Source organism: Siphateles boraxobius, unplaced genomic scaffold (genome assembly GCF_051911475.1).
Source record: "Siphateles boraxobius isolate OS27281-9 unplaced genomic scaffold, OSU_SipBor_1 26, whole genome shotgun sequence".
Taxonomy (NCBI): domain Eukaryota; kingdom Metazoa; phylum Chordata; class Actinopteri; order Cypriniformes; family Leuciscidae; genus Siphateles; species Siphateles boraxobius.
In genome coordinates this window covers 4,145,875-4,153,125 of record NW_027508876.1, presented here as the reverse complement: position 1 = coordinate 4,153,125, position 7,251 = coordinate 4,145,875, and the positions used below count along the sequence as shown (strand labels likewise).

The following is a 7,251-nucleotide window of genomic DNA, read 5'->3' as shown; positions in this document are numbered from 1 at the left end:
TTCCCCCCCTGTTCTATTCTAACATCATGCATGCATTAGGTTTTGATGGGTATTGTGAGACCATCTGATATAGAAATAATTTAAAGAAATGCTGTAATATTAATTATTATTGTTATATGTGTATTTGCTTTTTTTGTATGAACACCAATAAATATAATGGATGAACCTGCAACAACTTGTCATTATCCAATTTCCAGTGTTGGCAGTATACAAAAATCAATTTATATATTTACACTTTACCATTACCAAGGATAATGCACCATTCAATCAAACAAAGAAACAGTGCCAAAACTTCCTTTTCACCCCCTCTGATTGCTTCTTATATGCCTGACATCAGTAATATCTATGCTTTTATAAATGCAGTAGATGTACTAGAATGATCAACATGGATCATCTTCAATTATGATTGAAGTGTTTGTAGTAATATAACCCACTGCAGCCTCTTGTTATTCACATACCTTCCCTTTATTTCACTGAAAATTGGCATACTTCTCACATGCAACTATGTGCAACTTTTAGTGCATTGTTGTCCCAAATATCATTAACTAGATCAAAAATGTTTATGTCCTGTTTATTTTTAAATTATGAACTAAACTCAATATTCACCATATTTTATTACACAATACTTTATTGGAGGACACAGCATAAAGTTGATAAAGTAGCATAAAGACAAATGAGATTCAAGATAAATAAAAATGGGTCTTCAAAAATACATTAACATCACATTAATCCATTCACAGCTGCTGAAGCCACACAAATGAGTGCCAGAGAATCATATTCAGTCACATATGATACAGAAAACAGATTTGATATTGTGTTGGAAAATAATGATTCATTATCACAGCTAAACTGGTTTCTTGCTCTTCCCTATACGTCTCTATCGTGTTCATGTTCTTCTTCTTCATCTAAACAGTTTGTACAGTTGTGCCCTACAGTACAACTGATGAATGGAAGATGTGATCACTGATGTGGTGCAGCTTTTTCTCAGAGGAAGAAGTCTCAACATCCCATCGTCAGGCGTTCTCCAGTCCTGGTCTGAAAGTAAAACAAAAAATTCAAATGAAGTTGTTTAATGGACAGTCAGGTCAGCTTCTGTTGTGTGTTATTTAAAGCAGTGATGGGCTACTCTGGCCCTCAGCGTCCACTGTCCTGTAGATTTAGCTCCAACCTCAAACCCTCCAGCCTATGTCTACAAGTAAACCTGGAGACTTTGGTTAAAATGTTCAGATGTGCTCAATTAGGGTTTGATGTAAACTCTCCACCTCAAAAAGGAGAACGCAAAAGGGCCTGAGTTGCCTGTTCCTTATTTAAATTTACAAAGCAGTAATCAGTACATTATATTATACACATTGAAGTATTATATATATATATATATATATATATATATATATATATATATATAAAATTGCAGCACATAAAGGTGAAACTCGAAAAATGTTAATATCGTGCAAAAGTTGTTTTTTTAGCAATTTTTTTTTATCGTGCAAAACTTTATTTCAGTAATTCAACTTAAAAGGTGAAACTAATATATTATACAGACTAATTACATGTAAAGTGAGATATTTCAAGCCTTTATTTGTTACAATTTGGATGATTATGGCTTACAGCTATGAAAACCCCAAAATTAGAATATTGTGAAAAGGTTTTCATAGCTGTAAGCCATAATCATCAAAATTATAACAAATAAAGGCTTGACATATCTCACTTTGCATGTCATGAATGAGTCTATATAATATATATTTGTTTAACCTTTTAAGTTGAATTTTCTGAAATAAATGAACTTTTGCACGATATTCTAATTTTTCGAGTTTCACCTGTAATATAAGTTAAATACTGAAAAAAAAACTGTTTTACCCATATCAACAGCAACCTGTTTTAAAAGATATTTTAGAAAGCCATGGTCTCTTTGAGCCTTTGCCAGTGATGCTTGATTACTTTCAAGACAACACACTCTTCTGTCACTTGTTTCAAGAGCTTTACTTGGTCAATACCCAAGTGATAACCTGTCCAACGTAAAATTGTCAACATCAAATTATGTACTAGCCTACATATTACAGCATTGTTTCAATACAAGACATACCAATGGCCACGCGCACCTTTCTGTCTTTAGGCACCAGATGTTCCTTCCTCACCGAAACAAAGGATTCATTCGATTAGCTTGCGTTGATATAAGGACTGGTCTTCCTTCTCTGCTGTAAAACAAAAAAAGTCTCTACTTACTCTATGTGCAATTACTATTGTTCTTAAAACATAGAAATGAAGACAGTTATAAATAAGTTATTTTACCATACGATTCAGGAGAGAGCATTTGATGAGTAAATACTGATTGAAATATTGTAGGATCTTTACCTGGGAAGGGCTGATCACGGCAAGATTCGCTGCGTCACACTAGTACTGTAGCTCTTGTGAGGGTCGGCTCTTAAAAGAGCTGTTGAGTTTGATGTTGTAGAGATCTTAAAAAAAGGACTAAGTAATCCTGCAAGACAGAAAGGAAGGTAATTTTATTACATTACAAGCAAGTAGAAAGTTTATAAATAACAGTCGGATTTATTTCAGTATAGAGTGTTGCATAATTAAATGTTAAATGCATTTATGTAATAAGTTTACTGATATGTGGGCATGATTAAAAGTATGTCAGTAAAAGCAAGCAAAAATAACACGATTTACATGCAAATGGGACAGTTATCAGCAGTGTAACTGATCTGATCATGACAAAATAATCGAGTATCTGATGTCGTGTGACAAGTCATATTAGCTTTTCCACTCTTGCAAACAGACAGAGGTAGGTCATGAGGTGTGGAGAGACATCATGTATCATTGGAACATCAACAGACAGGGTCCAATTTGTAATAATTTTAAATAATACAATGCAATTAATATAAACTTTCTGACAGTGTGTGGGGCATCTGCAACTGATTTGCAAATATCGCGATAAATGTGTACAGGAATTGAGGCAGTAGCCAATGACAGCACTAGGAGTAAAAGCTGCAGGATTATGTACGAGTATACAAATATGTATGTGCATCGAATTTGAGAACTTGTTAAATCTTGTGAATTATTAAGACTTAGAGACTATGTTTGTACTGATTGGGCTATGGGTTTTGTAAGAAAAGGTTTAAGAAACAACAAATGATTGATAAAATGTTTGATTACAGGTTAAAACCAATACATACATACCATTGTGAATATTTGCCTTTGTAGCTTTTCGTCTCCCGTTTACTTCTCCTCAAACAATAATGAACTGACTGAGTCCGAAAGGCCCTTTTGGTCTTTTCAGCTGAAAAAAGAGAAAATAAAATATCATTATGTATAATATATAGGATTATTTAAAGGAAAAATTACAGATTTACCTTACAATTTTTGGATTTTAAATTATTAGGCATTAAAAGCATGGTAAGTGTTGTAGTTACTATGCATTTACAACAAATATTACTATAAAACTACCAATACTGAGGTAAAAGCATGGTAAGTGTTGTGGTTACTGTGCATTTACAACAAATGATACATTAAAACGGCAAATACTGAGGTAAAAGCATGGTAAGTGTTGTGGTTACTATGCATTTACAACAAATATTACTTTAACACTACCAATACTGAGGTAAAAGCATGGTAAGTTTTGTGGTTACTGTGCATTTACAACAAATGATACATTAAAACGGCAAATACAGTGGTAAAAGCAAGGTACAGTGATGTGAATAAGTTAGGACACCCATGCTAAAGTTGCCTAAAAAGAGGAATAAAAAATCATCTTTTGGAAATTGATCTTAATGCTTTAATTAAAAAAATGAGGATAAATCCAACCTTTAAAGACACCAATTTTCTTTGTGAATGAATAATGTATCATAAATAAATAAATGTTCTTCCTTAAAATACAGGGTGCATAAGTCAGGACACCCCTATGTTAAATTCCCATAGAGCCAGGCAGATTTGTATTTTTTAAGGCCAGTTATTTCATGGATCCAGGATAATATGCATTCTGATAAAGTTCCCATGGCCTTTGGAATTAAAAAAGCCCCACATCATCACACACCCTTCACCATATCTAGAGATTGGCATGGTTTTATTTCAGTTAGCCTAATAGCTGGTTTGTTTTAGCATTGAAAGATGATCTTATGGAAAGTACCCCATGCCAATCTCTAGGCCTTTAAAAATACAAATCTGCCTGGCTCTATGGGAATTTAACATAGGGGTGTCCTGACTTATGCACCCTGTATTTTAAGGAAGAACATTTATTTATTTATGATACATTATTCATTCACAAAGAAAATTGGTGTCCTTAAAGATTGGATTTTTCCTCATTTTTCTAATTAAGGCATTAATATCAATTTCCAAAAGATGATTTTTTATTCCTCTTTTTAGGCAACTTTAGCATGGGTGTCCTAACTTATTCACATCACTGTAAGTGTTGTGGCTACTATGCATTTACAACAAATATTACTTTAAAACTACCAATACTGAGGTAAAAGCATGGTAAGTTTTGTGGTTACTGTGCATTTACAACAAATATTACTTTAAAACTACAAATACTGTGGTAAAAGCATGGTAAGTTTTGTGGTTACTGTGCATTTACAACAAATATTACTTTAAAACTACCAATACAGTGGTAAAAGCAAGGTAAGTGTTGTGGTTACTATGCATTTACAACAAATATTACTTTAAAACTACCAATACTGAGGTAAAAGCATGGTAAGTTTTGTGGTTACTATGCATTTACAACAAATATTACTTTAAAACTAATACTGAGGTAAAAGCATGGTAAGTTTTGTGGTTACTGTGCATTTACAACAAATATTACTTTAAAACTACAAATACTGTGGTAAAAGCATGGTCAGTGTTGTGGTTACTATGCATTTACAACAAATATTACTTTAAAACTACAAATACTGAGGTAAAAGCATGGTAAGTTTTGTGGTTACTGTGCATTTACAACAAATGACACATTAAAACTGCAAATACTGAGGTAAAAGCATGGTAAGTTTTGTGGTTACTGTGCATTTACAACAAATATTACTTTAAAACTACCAATACTGAGGTAAAAGCATGATAAGTTTTGTGGTTACTGTGCATTTACAACAAATGACACATTAAAACTGCAAATACTGAGGTAAAAGCATGGTAAGTTTTGTGGTTACTGTGCATTTACAACATATATTACTTTAAAACTACCAATACTGAGGTAAAAGCATGGTAAGTTTTGTGGTTACTGTGCATTTACAACAAATATTACTTTAAAACTACCAATACTGTGGTAAAAGCATGGTCAGTGTTGTGGTTACTATGCATTTACAACAAATATTACTTTAAAACTACAAATACTGAGGTAAAAGAATGGTAAGTTTTGTGGTTACTGTGCATTTACAACAAATGACACATTAAAACTGCAAATACTGTGGTAAAAGCATGGTAAGTGTTGTGCTTACTGCGCTTCTACTACAAATACCACTTTGGAACTAATATCTACTTTGAACCTGATATGAATATATTATATTTCATAACTGATTGAAGGTCTAGGCCTAAGTTATAGCACGTCACGTGACAGACAGTGTTTAATCACGTTAGTTTAGTAATGTGTTTTGAATTAGAAACCAATGTAACGCAAAGCCTCCGTGGAGATGACAGATATAATGCAGTGACTGAACATGAGAGAGCTAATCTGATTAATATCGACAAACAGAAAAGACATTATAGCAAACATTATTTGGACAGCGTATTTACGACTACTTACCAACATCTGGCACACGTGACCTGATGCCAAACATCGCGATGTGTTCGGAATGAGACTTCTTCAACGCTATTTCCTACTGATACAATTCGCGTCTGTTATTGCCGCCACAGGTTTCCCATTGAAAGCAATGGAGTTCCTAATGCACCACAGAGTGACGCCAAGGGGCGCCTTCGGCGTCTGCTGTGTGACGCCTCGGGCGCTTGACCATGCTTCAGTTTTTGATGCCTTGGGAGTGAGAATGGGTTGTACATACATGATAACGCAGATTATCACTACCTTTTATGGATGCCAATTAATTCATTAAAACAATGAATAATGTCTGAATTAATTATCTTGAGCCTGCTGAAATGTTCCTTAAGCCTATATTTTCTTTCCAACTGTGCATTCTGAAAAAATAAATAGGCTAAATATCCTATTAATCCACTAACCTGCAGCAGTCCTATATGCTCGTCTTATTAAGTGTTTTTCTCTTACTGATATTTCATACCTGTTGAGTTTACATTTTTAAATGAATTTGACAAATAAAAAGGATTGCTAGAGTGCATTGACCAGTGCTTTATTCCAGTCTTTAGTTGAATGAATGCTCGCGAGGTGCCTGTAACGATGGTAAATAGGCTATTTAATTAATCTTAAACAGTAACGCACACAGCATAGAGGAGAATGACAGTCAACTACTTTGAATATTAAGTAAGCATTTTGGGCATAAACATGTAGTAAAAAGATTGACATTGAAAAATGACACAGAATGATTAAAATATTTAATCCAAATAAATAAATGTTCGTGGTTCGTAGGCTACTGATGTTATTCACCTGTTGTTCTCACACACTTCAGCGTCGCGGTCACTTAAGACGAACACTAGCTACGTTTACATGGACACAATCGGAATGAAATCAATACGATTGATGAATCCGAACACGGTGTTTACATGAACTATAAATAAAGTAATCGGGTTGATGTGCGCGTTTATATGTCACAAGATTCAAATCGGAATTGATTTTTTGACATGCGCACACTGCACGAATATGCCGCTGTTCGCGCATAACTATTCTCCTTTATTGGTTCTTTATTTTTTTTAAACAGCAGGCTTAATATTTATCCGTCTCTGGTCATGATTTGGAGACGATGAGCATGAACCGTTTTGCAGTGCTGCTATTGATCACGCAGTAAAACCACGCGCCCAAAACCAGTCGTCCATGGATGATAATTTGAAACAAGCACTGGTGGGACGTTGTCCTGCTCCACTTCACAGACGCTGAGTGAAATGAGAAATTTTTAATGACGGAACACTCATTTATATTCACTTTATTCAACAGGAAGAACAGCTTGTTCCACGCGTCATACGTCATTACGCTATTTCAACGTCATTGCACATGCGCAGTCCTTTAAGTTTCGGTTTTCAATCCGATCAAGTGTTTACATGTTCTCTCGATCGGATTACAAAAGGAGTAAACCACCCCTTTCAATCCGATCGAAATTTCAATCGGATCGAGCTCAATCGGATCGATTAAGGTGTTTACATGAAGGT

The 7,251-nt window shown here is 34.3% G+C and overlaps 1 long non-coding RNA gene across 3 annotated transcripts; it reads right to left on the bottom strand.

Moving 5' to 3' along the window:
- Positions 1-981: 981 nt before the first annotated feature.
- LOC143751447 (uncharacterized) lies at positions 982-5,973 on the bottom strand. Of its 3 annotated transcripts, none has more exons than XR_013207223.1 (5): positions 5,726-5,973; positions 3,178-3,277; positions 2,287-2,476; positions 2,081-2,192; positions 982-1,035 (listed from the first exon to the last, which is right to left on the bottom strand). It is a non-coding gene; the product is annotated as an uncharacterized LOC143751447 (long non-coding RNA). The 3 variants fall into 3 exon arrangements; XR_013207222.1 differs by having other exon boundaries at positions 2,081-2,189; XR_013207221.1 differs by having other exon boundaries at positions 2,081-2,476.
- Positions 5,974-7,251: the final 1,278 nt, after the last annotated feature.